At 33.2% G+C, this 14,800-nt stretch overlaps 1 protein-coding gene and 1 pseudogene across 1 annotated transcript in view; both read left to right on the forward strand.

Moving 5' to 3' along the window:
* Positions 1-14,800, forward strand: part of LOC129245344 (diacylglycerol kinase 1) — a 293,249-nt gene that overhangs the window by 2,405 nt on the left and 276,044 nt on the right. The window lies entirely within an intron of this gene.
* On the forward strand, positions 14,255-14,438 carry LOC129246573 (U2 spliceosomal RNA; annotated as a pseudogene).

Raw genomic sequence — 14,800 nt, forward strand, 5'->3', positions numbered from 1 at the left:
AGTTTGATAATCATCTCATAAAAGCTAATAAGACCGATTTTTTTACGCAACATTGCCGGAGCTCCATCAGTTGCAATGCTTACAAGTTTATAAAGAGGTACCTCAGAAGTTTTCATAAAGGAATCTAATGCATTCTTAATAAAATAAATCTAATAATTATTCTTTAACAACGAAGTCAGGTGAAACAAAACGTATGATAATTGCCAATTCATCAAGAGCTAAGCTGAATCTAATACAGTTCTTCAAATCGTTTTTTAAATTATATTCAAAAGATGTATTAATTGCAATTACGCGTTTGTTACGTGTTTCGAGATGGGAATTTGCAATGCTGCATTTTTTACTGCATTATGAGAAGGGAACTCGGGTACAATTATCGAGAGCCCGAAATAATCCTTCTAAAAGCCCCATCTCACTCGCGAGCCGCAGGTTGGCCTCCCTGGTATATAGGAAGAAGGAATTTTAAAAAATGATATTGGTTATAAAATCTTATATTAAAAAACAATTAACTGCAAGGTAATCGTGGTAGGTAAATATTAATTATAAAAAACTTCTAAATGCAAACGTTATTTTCTCTGTGAACTTTTTAAGATGTCCTGGAATGCTCACAAGTTTATTTAAACCGACTTGGAAGTATCAGATAATAATTATTGAGATGTTATTTATAGTCCAATTTGGTTAATATTTAAGATGTGTATTAGAAAATTACCCATTAGGTTTCATTTAGGGGCCTACTAGATGGGGCAGGCGTTGAAATGCCCCGAAAAATATTTTTTGATCCGATTTGTTTCGCATTTATAATATATCCCAATATATATACCATATATATATATATAACTAAAAATTAATAAAAAAATGGATTCGTTAGATGGTGCTGGTAAATCGAACTCAAAGCCCGACTGGGTACATATTCGGACTGGGTTCATTGTTTTCTCCTGCAATGTCGTAAGTAGAGCAGGGGAGTATTGTTAATGGCAATTTTGAAGTTGTGCCCACTTTAAGTGAATTAGCTCAAAAATATTGTAAAAGTCGTACACCCTGCATATGAAAATACCCTGAAAGGGACAATTTTAAACTTGTCTATTTGTATACTGTTCGTAAGTTAAGCCCTAACACTACTAAGAATTTACAAATGTATTTATAAATAAGTTTAACTTTATTTTATTTTAAATATATTATATAATATTATATTACACTATTATACTAGTTACACATTGCCAAAAAAGTAAGCTCTTCTTGTTAACCTCAAAAAATATCATTTTCACGTGAAACTTCATATAGATTTTATATATGTAGTAAAGCTGCATACTCAGTTTACTTTCCTCTTGAACTTCATTTTTTAAAGCTTCCTAGAACTAGCTTTCTAAAAACTTGTTTCAAATACTTATACTCACTCTATGATAAGAATATGGATATGAAATGAAAGAGGACAAATATATATATTTTATATATCCTTTGCGCAAACCCTTTTTCTCTTTGGTGGAAAATTAACCTATGTTTTTACGTTTTTACTGAACAGAAAAACGAACGTAGTCCACTTATGATAGTAAAAGTGTTATTAATGCATTCATATTAAGCTAAAATGTTGAATGTTTTGCTCCAGAGGTGCCAGAAAGTTAGTTTACATAGACAACATAAATCCTTACCGAAGACCAAGTAAGGATGTAATTCATACTGTTTTGGGTTAAAAGGAACACTTTCTTAAATAACAAAATTGGTAGCTTTATTGTGTCATGTTAATTTATAAGCTATTTGTAGGTGTAATTAAGCATATAATTGGCGCTTTCACTCCTTTGGCCAAGCTCCTCCTCCTATTTATGCTGTGCTTCTTAATGTTTTCCACAAAAGGAGGTACCTGGAGCTTTTTCATGGTAGAAATCCACTCGAAGGTTTGCCATTGTCTGCCGAGGAGCGACTACTATTTTCTTTCTTTCACCTTTCACTTTTTCTATCAACTGGTGCTTCGTGCCAAGGATCATCAAGCATTTATATATGATAATTTTGAATACAAAGTTCTGTCTTGAAAATGTTTGCCTTGGCGTATTCGCAATAATTCGAAAGATTGATGGAAAGTGATAATAGGCAAAAAAACACACGTAAAATTCAGAAAAATGCATGGAATTTTTATTTAAACCGATAGTACAGTCCATATAATTTAATGTTTGAAGATTATTTCATGCGACTGCGCTTCAAATGGTCCATCCGCTTAGTCCAATTTTGGCATACTCTTTCCAATGTTTCGGCCGGTATCTCACATATAAATGCTTTATTGTTGTCTTCCAACGCGTTAATTGAAGCAGGCTTATCTGAATAGACATGAGCTTTAACATAGCCCCACAAAAATAATCTAAAGGTGTTATATCGCACGATCTGGGTGGCCAATTGACAGGCCCCAACCTGAAATAAAATGTTCACCGAACTCGCCTCTAAACAAGTCCATTGTTACGCGTGCTGTGTGGCATATGGCACCATCTTGCTGAAACCATATGTCATGCAAGTCAAGCTCGTCCATTTCGGGCAAAAAAAGTTGGATACCATTTCACGGTAGCGCTCACCATTCACAGTTACGTTACGATTCGCAGCATTTTTGAAGAAGTACGGTCCAATGATACCTGCAGCCCATAAACCGCACCAAACTGTGACCTTTTCTGGATACATTGGTAGCTCTTGCAATTCTTCTGGCTGATCTTCACTCCAAAATCGACAATTCAGCTGATTTACGTACCCATTGATCCAAAAATGAGCTTCATCGCTGAACACAATTTTTCGATAAAAAATTGGATCTTCGGCCAACTTTCCAAGAGCCCATTCACCAAAAATTCTGCGTTGCGGTAGTTCGTATGGCTTCAATTCTTGCACCGGCTGTATTTTGAAAGGCTTCACACCTAAATCCTTTCGCAAAATTTTCCACGTTGTTGAGTAACAGAGGCCCTATTGCTGCGAATGTCGTCGAATCTATAATTCATGGTCAGCATTAACACTGGCCGATACAGCTGCGATATTTTCTTCAGTTCGCACTCTACGTAAGGGTATTGGTGGTTTGATGTCCAATAATGCAAATTTGGTTCTAAATTTAGTCACAATAGCCCGAATAGCCGCTTCAGTAGGTTGATTAAATTGACCATAAAATGGAAGAAGCGCGCGATAAACTTTCTTAACAGAACACACATTTTTATAATAAAATTCAATGATTTGCAAGCGTTGTTCGTTTGTAAGACGATTCATGGTTAAATTATAGATTAAACTGAAAATGTTTGACAGTGAAACAAAACACGAAACGTGCGTCAGCTGTTTAAACCAACTGTTTAAAAAGATAATAGTTAAAAAATCACCCGTTACAATGTCCGGCACCGGCTCTTATTCAATTAGGAAACTATTTAAGTACAAGCGGAAAGTAAAGAGTAAATTTTGAATTAATTATTTGCAATAAACACATATACATATATTGCAAGGTTTCTTTCTTCCTCATATATTTAATTTTTCTTATTTAAGATAATGAGTCGTAGGCCTTATATACTCGTACTGTCCTTTATATTAAGTTTTATATTTGTATATTCTACATAATAAAAATAATAATAATAAATAGTGAATTAAAAAAAGCAGTGGATGGGTCAATTTTGATATTGTTGACGCTGACCTTCACAGAACCCTGCCAAGCGCTATGAAGTCAGCGCCTGTCGTCGTCTATCTCATCTAACGATAGGTCCAGAAAACAGTCTATTTCCACAAGGTGTGATGGGAGAGGTGTTAGATGAATAAACAAGCTCTGTTGAATGCAATGGGTTAATTCTGTTGCGCTTGTGTTGAAAGTTAGTTATATTTTGAAATAATAAAATATGTTAAATTACTTCTACTGATTTATGGTCAACTGAACAGCGAAAAAATCTGCATAAAAATAGACGTCCACATAAATGCATATATAAATAAATAAATTAGATATTTAAAAAATTTTGTTTTTTCTAGTGTGCGATGACAAACAAATGCGAATGGCATAACCACAACAAGTGACAGGAACAATTTGTATTATCAGTGTTCATAAATGAATGAGTGTGTGCATGTGTGTGTTTTTGCGTGTTGCGGTTGCACAAATGTTAGTTGCTGCGCTAACAGAGAATCAGCAAACATGCGAAAGGCAGCCTAAATGTAGGAGTCAGTAAATATGTAAGTACGAATGTATGTATATACACTACAAATATGAATAAGTAGGCAAACAAATGGGTGGACACACGTTGCAATCTGATTCGCAGTCGCGACACTGTGATTTAGCTTTTAAAGATTTTATACGAACAAAAGGTATAAGGACCAAGTATAAATATTTAAAAAAAAACACAAAGGGAGACGTTTAATTAAAAAATATTAAATAGAGTTAAAAGGTGCTAATTGAGAGTTAAAAAGTCGCCGAGAGAAATAATTTAAAATGGTTTAGTAAAACTCTTAGTAAGTTAATTAGGGGTTGCCGTTCGCATGTTTTAAGAAAGAAATACGAAGAACATACAGTTGGTGCTAGCTTTGAGGTCAGATAAGGGGGGGTTGAGCATCGAGTCGGCGCTTCAGCGTGTGAGAAGTTTTAAGGTAAGATTTGGGCTGCAAAGGCGGTGAGAGGAAAATGTTTTGAGTTACGCCACTAGTAGCGTAAAGTCTTTGATTACTGAGTATGGTTACATAGCTATCTCTTAATGCGTGACCTTATATGCTTCATTGCAAGCAGGGACTGTCCATTCAAGATGGCAAGTGTAAATTCAAGTGAGAAGTTGAAGATGAGGGTAAGGCAAGAAATGCAAATGCTTGCTTTTCTATTAGCCAACTCATGGCTAATACGATATATAAAGAATGACCACGACAAATATTGGTCGGGCGAAAATCGTTATAGCATCAAACTTTTATAAGCTATCAAAGCAATTTTTCTTTAAGTTTTTCTTTATTAAGCGCGCTTTGTTAAACAAGAAACTCATACCAATCCTTTTTGTTATAAACAAAATGGCGCAACTTATATTTGGCTCCTCTCAATAGGCGATGTACATCACTTTTTGTTACGGTATACTATATGCTGCCTCTGCTGCCAATTCATTTTAAACTGCTGCTCATTAACACACTTTTATTAGGTCGGGTTGTATGTATGTATGTATGTAACGGAATCTTTGAGCTTAATTTTCACTGACTTCTAAAAATCTGATCGACTTGAAATTTTGCATACCTATCAAGGACCGATGACAATGCAATAATTTGATAAAAGTTTTCCATTATCCTTATTAGGATTGCCAGGATTAATATTTTCTTTTTTTTACTGTGGGCAAAAAGTAAGGTGAATTTGGTTGTAATCTTTATTTATTCTTGTACATCAGTTTCTCTGGCTCCCTCCACGAAATAAGTTCTTCATCCCGATTACTTCTTTATCACGGCCGATAACTGCATAGCTTTAGACTCACAGTCGATAAGAAAGGAATTAAATATAACACGAATATATCGAATCATTTATTCACTAACTGCAATGATAACAATAATTTTCATTCATAATAAAAAATAGTTTAAAGAAACTAAAAAACACACTTTTTTGCTAATCGAACTAAAAAGTAGAAAATAAAAAATAGTTTAAAAAAACTAAAAAAAACGCTTTTATTGCTAATCGAACTAAAAAGCAGAAAATAAATTTTAATGACAAAGATACCTATAATGAAGTAATAGCAAATCGAACGATCAGTCATAGTCAACTACCTCAGAACAGAATTATAACAAAAATTAAGATACAAATAGAGTAATTCAAATTATAGTTAAAAGCGTGGGATGCTTGATATAGTAAATATTACAATCATTCTATTGGCAACTACCTATGTACAGAGGGTTATGAAAGTGAAGCAAAATGCATCCCACGCTTTTAACTCTAATTTGAATTATTATTATACTCTCATTGTAGTATCATAAACTTAAACGGTGTTCAACACAATTTATAGGTTGTTTAGGTACATATTTTTTTAACATTAATGATGACCTTAGAAAACCTAGACTGCCACTAGAGTAAATTTATTTTTACTTCTTATGCTTTGCATTCTTTTTTCAGGTTAAATTGTGTGTTGTGCTATCAAAATGACAACTAGTGAATGTCTCCAACTTGTTTTTTTTTCCAGCCAATACTAAACAGTAAAAAGTTTGTATTCTTGAATGTTTTATTCGAAAATGTTCTATGAGGAGAACAGTATACTGGCATTGGATTGGTCGCTGTGGTAAAGACCAAAAAATGCATCGCTTGTGCTCAAGTCATAGGCAAGTAGAAATAACGACTCTTATTTGTTCCCACAGTTTGAAAGTAGATAAAAGTTTGAAAGTATATAAATATATGAAAGATGCATCAAAACTTTACTCAACTTATTTCTTGATCCAAAGATGATTGTGGCGGTGTAAAACCTTCAAAATTCCATTTTGCACGACCGGTAAAATCTTCAGACATCTGTACGACATATGTAGGTATAGCATGAGCTCTCCTTTAAGCAATTTTCTCTCCCTGGGCAATATTACGGCAAAACTATTGTAATTCAGTTAAGCGAGAATATTTTTTATTGTGCTTTTTTTACGTTTAATTCTAATTTTGTTTTTATCCAAAACTGCCACTAAGTGAAATTAGTTTGCTAGAATATTTTAAATTTCTGTGAATTAAAAACCACAAAAAATAAATAAAATAAAAAAAGATTCATGTATTAAAATTCAGTTCACGTACTTTTTCTTTTTTACTCTTAAACGCACAAACTTTAAATAACTAAATTTTACCATACTAATAACTCAGCCGCTTAGCACAATCAGGCAACATATTCAGAATTTTTTCTAAAGTTTTTTGTTAAAAGCACAAAAACTGTATACCTGTTTTGTAATATTTGCACATGTACCTATGTGTTTTTTTAAAAACAAAAAAAAAACATAATTCTCTCCTTTACATTTGGTACATGTTACTGGAGTAGACGCTGCTTTACATAGGCACATACATTCGTACATACATCCATTTTCTATTAGATTACTCGCACATTCAACTTCCTTATCTGGTATTCTGTTCACTCAAAATGATAAATAATGCGCATATTTTTCTTGCAAAACGAAATATGTCCGCATTTTTATTTTCCACTTGCTTTTTAGCTTTTTCGGTTTTTTCTTTTACATTTTTTCTTTTAAATTCCTTTTTAAACTTCAAAATTATGTTCGCGTTTAAGTTGTTTGTAAACGACAATCGTATAGAGATATACGTATGTTTATATATATGTATATTGCTCATTTACTACAAGAGTGTCATAATCCAGGAAAAACATAAAATTTCGATAACGGCTTGAAAGTTTTGTCAAGCGCGCTGAAAAAAAAAATAAATCGACTAGATGTTTAAATAAACGATGCGTAGAATTTATTGGCCGCTTGCCGGATAAATTTAATGTATTTCCAATATATTTTGATTCAAATAGAAAATATTACGAATGAACTAAGTACTAGTTATGTTAAAAGAAAATATAAATAGAGGTGTCAATAATTCAATGTAAAGTTAACATTTTATTAAAAGTCTTCAACTGATGAACACGTTGACAAGTTGAGGGAGGTAGCTCGTGATCTTAGCGTGTCTCACGCAATATTTTACACCATCAATCGGGCATGAGATGCGTGGTAGCTCGACTCGTTCCAAGAGAGTTGAATTTCTTTCAAAAAATTCATCAGAGGAAGGTGGCTGAAGACATGCTTGAGCAAGTGAATTCGGGCCCAGCGTTCATCCAGCGCATCATAACAGGTGACGAGATGTGCGCATATGCCTTTTAAATGCAAACCAGTCAACAGGTAGCTGAATGGCGCTATCCACATTCGCCGAAACCCAAAAAACCACGTCAAATTCGGTCAAAAGTGAAAGTCATGCCTTGTGCACTCGGAATTTGTTATAAATGTCTCTACGCTAAATAAAGAATATTATTTGGAAGTTATGCGACGTTTGAGAGAGAATGTGCTTAGGAAGCGGCCCAATTTGTGGAAAGAAAACTTATAGATTTTTTATCATGATAACGCACCGTCTCATAAGCTGATATTGTGGACATTTTTTTTACAAAAAAATCGACAAATATCCTCGAACAATCACTGTATTCACCGGATTTAGCCCCCTGTGACTTTTTCCTTTTCCCAAAACTTAAATTGCCACTCCGTTGACGCCGCTTTTAGTCGATAGAGGCCATTAAGGAGAATTCGCTGAAGGAGCTGAAGAAGATCTCTTCAAATGCGTTTAAAAGATGCTTTGATGACTGGACTAATCGTTGGCATATGTGTATTGCTTCGAATGGAGCCTGTTTTGAAGGCGAGAAAATAAATTTTGATGATTCAACAGTTATTTTGCGTTTCATTTAAAAATAACCGATACTTTTTTGACAGAATGTAAATTTATTATAGTTGGTTGGAGCTTTTTTAGTGAGAATGTAAATTCTGTTGATGTGTTTCAGACATGCCTAGTAGTCAATTATTGCAATGAAATAATAGTCAACTATTAGTTAAGTGGAACAACATTCAATTCACGCCGCAAATTGGAGTAGCAGCTCGAAGAAACACCCGACAAAGGAAGTACGCTCCGCTTACATACATATATAAAGGGTCTTTCAAAAATGACGCTATCTATTGTTCTGATCCAATACGCCAGAATCCGCATGTACTTGTTATCACCCACCATTGGAATAAGTTAAATGTGGCTGCTGACTTAGAAAATCGAAATAAAATTTAGATTATTTTTTTGTTTATGATTTTTGTAGATTAGAGATTGAACAATATAAGAAAGATATATATATATATATATAATTGGCGCTTACATCCTTTTTGGATGTTTGTGGTGTGCGTCTTAATGCCGACCCCGAACGGCAGATATTTTTTATGAGGAGAAAAATGATCTCTAAATTTTTGGCTCGGCATTGAGTCCAGAAAAGAAAAATGGGTTTTAGGTCGCTTTGAAAAAGTTTGTAATAAAAATATTTAGCGCGATATAAACTATTAAGCGCGTTGTTGCTCATAAGTAGATCATTTTGAAAATATTAATATATATTATTTTGTATAATGAATGAAATTCAATATATTATTTATATTTGTACAAATATTTTTCTACAAATTTCAAGAGGGAACGATCAAGTTGCTTACTGAGCAAACCTTTTATTATTGAACCATGTATCATATGTACATATGTTTACAGTTTGAATTACGTATATACCAAGAATGATAGAAAGAAAATTGCGCGCATCAGAGAGTGCGTGACGTCACGTTTTTCCGAGTTGTGCAGTATTGCCAACCATTTGCTCTTCGCAATAAATTTAGTGCATTTTTATACCGAAAATGCGAAAATTTTGAAGTTTCGTGTTTGTTTCTTGTTTTTTAATTTAAAGCTACCGAAACTTTAGGTTACAAAAAAAAATGTATTACTACTATTACAAAAGAAGGTCACTCTTAGAAGATTTTAGTGCTAAAGAAAATTAGTTGGTTCTTATAAAATTTGATATTTTGAAAGTCTGAATTTAATTTTTTGCTCCTTTTAAAGTTATGCAAGCATATTAAAAGTCCATATCTCAACTCTTCTCAAGATTGAAAACCTTTTTACACATTTTAAAAGGCATTTTAATTTACTGAATGCGGATTAAAACCATAGAGGTGTAATCGTTTCTTCCGGCCATCAATCCTTAGTGGGACGTAGGGCATCAAATTTCATTGTAAAAATAAGCAAACAATACAAGAAAGAAACCATACTGACATTTTTACAAAAAAAGTACCTTATCTAGTTACATAATCTCAAATATAGCAAATAAGTCGTTCCCTTAACAAAAGGGTCTCGCTTAACAAAAAAAGCTCATAAATGAAATTGTGCATAACCATAACACATTTATTTAAATAAAACGCACACTATAAGCACAATTTGTCACGCATACAAAGTTCTTTAAGTGATTCAATAAAAATGTGGTGTTTTATTTTCTTTAAATGGGCTTTTTAGTGCGTTTTTATATCCAAAGCTAGGCAACACTACAGTAGCGAGAGTGAAAATTGACTGCCGAAAGCAGAAAAACACCAACAACTCCTGCAATCGCGGGCAATGCCACCAGATGTTAAAAAAAGTAAAGCTAAATAAAACTGACTGAATAATTTAACTATTATTAAATTTGTATATTTTTATTATTTTTTATTTTTTTTACTATTATTAAAAAATGTATATTTTATAAAATTATAAATTTTACATTTTAATTAGAATAGGCTAGAAAAATGTCATGAAGAAAGAACTAAAACTCCGAGACTAAATAACAAAAACAAAAATGCTAAATCAAGTTGCGAAAATGGTAATCTGGCCATACTGGAGCTAAAATCGCGTAACTCGTTGTCAAATTCGCTGAGAGCAAAGTAACGAGACCATGATAGGCGCCATCTCATTATTCTTTCCATCATGCGTATATACATATGTTTGGCATATTGTATTATTGTATTATTAAAAAACCAAAATTTTTGCAAACTGCAAATGACTACTAAAAAAGGGAAAATTTGCCAAAGGAAATTGTAAAAATAAAGCCCGTGCTTTTGGTATGGGACAAGTGTATTATAACATAAACACTTTGAAAGGGATAAATAGGTCTTATTAAATACATCAATATTTTGTGGGAAAAATGGAAAGCCTACTTACTTTTTGGGCACACCTGGTATACGGGAGGAGAGAATTCATAAAAAGTCCCGAAATCGAACGTAAAATATATAATATATGAAAACAGTGAAACAGAAATTTGCGTCCACGCAAAAAAGTATACCGCCAAACATATGTTTTCTATAAGGCTTTAAAAATATGCTAAAATGAGGCAAAAGAAATTAAACCATATACTTGCGAAGTACATAAATGAAAACATATAAAAGCGTTCCTATGATTATATTTGAATTTTGAGATAAACAAATCTTAAATAATGAGCCCCAGAACTTTGTTACACTAAAATTTAATGGGTTATACAACAACATACCCAAATTTTTTTTTAAAATTACGTTTAAAAAATTAATATTCTTGATGAAACTTTCAAAAAGTTTTAAAAATTTTGCGCAAAGATTTTTATACAAAAATAATGGTGCATAGTACCTACATACCAACAAATAATTCTTGCTGTTTTTACTTTACATAGTACAATGCATGCATTCCAAATACAAAAAAATACTTAGAGCGATTGATGATTTTGCAAATTAATTAAATTTTCTTATGCATCCCTCAACCATATTTTCTTTATCAAATGCAATCAATATATGATTTGTTTTTAATCTGATTGCTTTTGCTAAGTAAATATTTGAAAAATTTGCATTTTGTTATTTTCAAATACATTCATATGAGTATTTCTAGGAAAACCAGCAAACTCTGAATTTTAAATAACAATTAAAGCAAATAAAAATGCAAAAATAAAACATCGTAGAAGAACAAGCAGAGCAGTACAATTATTTTATGTCAAAAACAAGAAAACAAAAACAAAAAATGACGCAAAAACGTCATATACCAGCTGTGGTAACGTGGTACAAGAATGCGTACATATATTCCTTTTTTTTAGCGAATCACCCGTAAATCTTATTATTTCAATCAGCATTTGCTCTAATCCACTTCCGCCAGCAGCATTTCAGCAGCTTTGAAACACTTGAAAACAAACACACAAACACATGCACATATGTATATGTAGATACTTATAATTTATAATGCACTTAATCTCAATATGTCAATATTCATATACAATATTCTCATACCCCTCGGGTACTTCTTGTACCTATGTGCATGTGTGCGCGTATTTTGTGTACTTTCGCGTTATTTGCCAATCGTCTGCTCTATCGTCCGTTAGCCTGTCTATGTGTATCTAGCTGCTGTCGTCATTATGTTCACCATTTTACAGACACACACACACATATACCAATGCTTTATTTTTATTACAATTACTGTCTGAAGCTGAAACCAGCCGGCCCGCCGACCAGTTGCTCATTTTCCTCTATTTTTATTTTCATGTTTTTTATAGTGGCCTATTAGTGCATAAATTATACGTATATATATAATACATATGTATGTAGATAAGGCAGCCTGTGTGCCCAGGAAAAGTATATGCTTGACCTTAATATATAAATCATTTTTAATATTCATTTATAATGGTATAAATATATATGTAAGTGCATGAATAGACTATTTCGTCTGCTTTGATTCGTTAGCGGTCTGACGCGTTGCCATATCGAACCAGACATACTACAACGTGACAGAGGAACTCATTACATAGAGTGTGAGACCTGAGTGTATACAAATGCCCATATACGTATATGTATGTATGTATAGAATTGACAGCACTTGTTCAATAATTGTTATTTTCTTATCATATTTTGATGACTGAAACTTCGTGGGAGTTATGCCGAGCTAAATGATTTGAATGAATGAGGATAATATTTGCGTGATTGAATGTTATCGGTTAGTACTTGAGAATTTATGTACATATATAATTGTCTCCTTTGATTTATTGACAATTGTTAAGGCTTTCAGCTGAAATTGCTTTCATATTTAGAAAAGATAATTCACAGATGCTATTATTTTATATGAAATAGATTGCTGACGACTATTCGTGGACTTTACTGGGGTGGTGGTGCTGTTTAACATCTCTTGCTTAGTCTATGAGAATAAATCGTATTATACAATTTTAAGTAAAGAAGCTGAGCTTTGGACGGGCTGGTCTTGACCACAGTATGCAAAGTCAGCCATGTTTTTTATTTTTTTATTTATAGCAGTAATCCTTTTTGCATTGATTTTGCTTCCAAGCTTTGGCCAAATATTTGATTCGAAAATGAATCCTGCTTTTAACAAATAACCATTAGATATATATTAGATTGTGATATTCCTGCTTTTTTCCAATAGTCAGATCTTTAATCTTCAGGTACTTAATTAATCGTGGGACAAAGGGCATCAACCACGTCTGCGTGCCATCTTGTGCAATTTTCGGTAATGTACTTCAATTGATTCCAGCTCTTTCCAATGCTTCCAGCTTTCTTTTCAACTGTACGCCTCCAAGTTTCCCTTGGTCTACCAGGCTTTCGACCCCCATTCGAGAGCAGGTTCCACTCCAATGCCTTTCGTGTAATGCATATATCGTTTTGCTTAGAGTGTGTCCAATCCATCTTCATTTTTGGCATTTATCGATACTATGCTGGATTTGAAAATTCAATTTTTTGTGTGAACACACCAATACGAGATTTGACATCCTTATTCGTACCACCAAAAGCTGCTAGCTCGCTACCAAGATATGTACATTGCTTAACATAATGACTCCGGTAGTTTGTGCGCTATGAAACATACGTCCTCAGCATAATCGAGATGTTCAAGATAGCTAAGCATGTCCCACCTCAGTACGGGCGATAGGGTACACCCTTTTCGAACACCGCTTTGTTTATCGAAAGGGTGTTACAGTTTCCCTTTATGTAGCACGCAGCAGCAAGCACTTTCGTATGTTGCCCGTATTAAAGATATAATTTTACCCGGTACTTTTCTTATTCGTAAAGCCGCCGAAATGAAGTCCCGCTTAACGCGGTCAAAAGCTTTCATAAAATGTATAAATATCACAAGCAACATATTGACGGTTAACATTCGTAACGGTCAAATGTTCTCTCGATATGTTAAATACACAAAAACACAAATTTCTTTTTGCATTTTATTTTTTATATTGTTTAACATATTTGATTTCCCAACTTCCACGACTGAAAAGTAATTTCATTACTGCTAAAACTAATGACACCTAATGAAAATTTTCAACCAATACATTCAAATGACCTGTCAAGTACGCATGTTTACATTTTTTGTTTTGGCTACTTGTATATGTACACTTGATCTTGACCTTAGTTTGCCATGACGTATCTTTCATGTTACAGAAGGTTTTATATGTTTGGGGAAAAGTCTTCCTATTTGCCCACTCAAATTTTAATACATTTTTGAAGTGAAAACTTCTTTAGAATCGTTGGGAGTGATTTGAGGAAAAGTGAAACGAAAAAAGCGACCAACTTGGCTACGAAGCGTTATATTATATGTTGATATAAAAGTAGCGACGAAATAAATAAAAATAACTTTTATTTTTTCTTGTGATTTGAACCAAGGATTTTGGATCGGAAGCTCACATTGCTAGTCGCTCGGCTACCGCGCCATGCTGTCGTCGCTGGCCTAAAAGTTATTTAGTTACGAAGCGTTATATTATATGTTGATATAAATAATTTTTGTGAACGTGTAATTCTCAAAAGTTTTATTAGGTTTATTATTTAAAATGTATTGACTAGGTAGTGTGGTTATCAGCTTAACATCTGATAGATCCTCTATCGGAGGACAACAAATGTTAAACTGATTTTTGGAAATGGGCGGAGTGTTTTAGGGGCTTGCTCCTTCTCTGCCACGGGTTGGCGCGGTATTGCAGTACCGCCGGGATTTCGGCTTTGAATAAATACAAGAAAAAATATACTAATACATTTAGCTTTGGTGGGAAGAGCCATAAATTTTTATATGAATACATGTAGACGAAAATGGAATTTTTTTTTTGAAATTTGCATTGTAAGACATTTCTGATTATTTATTGAAAACAGTTTTTTGGCTTTTCTATTTTTGGTTTAGATACTGAAAGTCAGTTTAAGTGAATCGGTATAAATATTTCGTACATTAATTTTTGAAGTGAAAACTTCTTTAGAATCGTTGGGAGTGATTTGGGAAAAAGTGAAACGAATTACATATAAACGTAGCGACGAACTAAATAACTTTTAGGCCAACACCGACAGTATGGCGCGATTGCCGAGCGGCTAGCAATGTGAG

This window comes from Anastrepha obliqua, chromosome 4 (genome assembly GCF_027943255.1).
Source record: "Anastrepha obliqua isolate idAnaObli1 chromosome 4, idAnaObli1_1.0, whole genome shotgun sequence".
NCBI lineage: Eukaryota > Metazoa > Arthropoda > Insecta > Diptera > Tephritidae > Anastrepha > Anastrepha obliqua.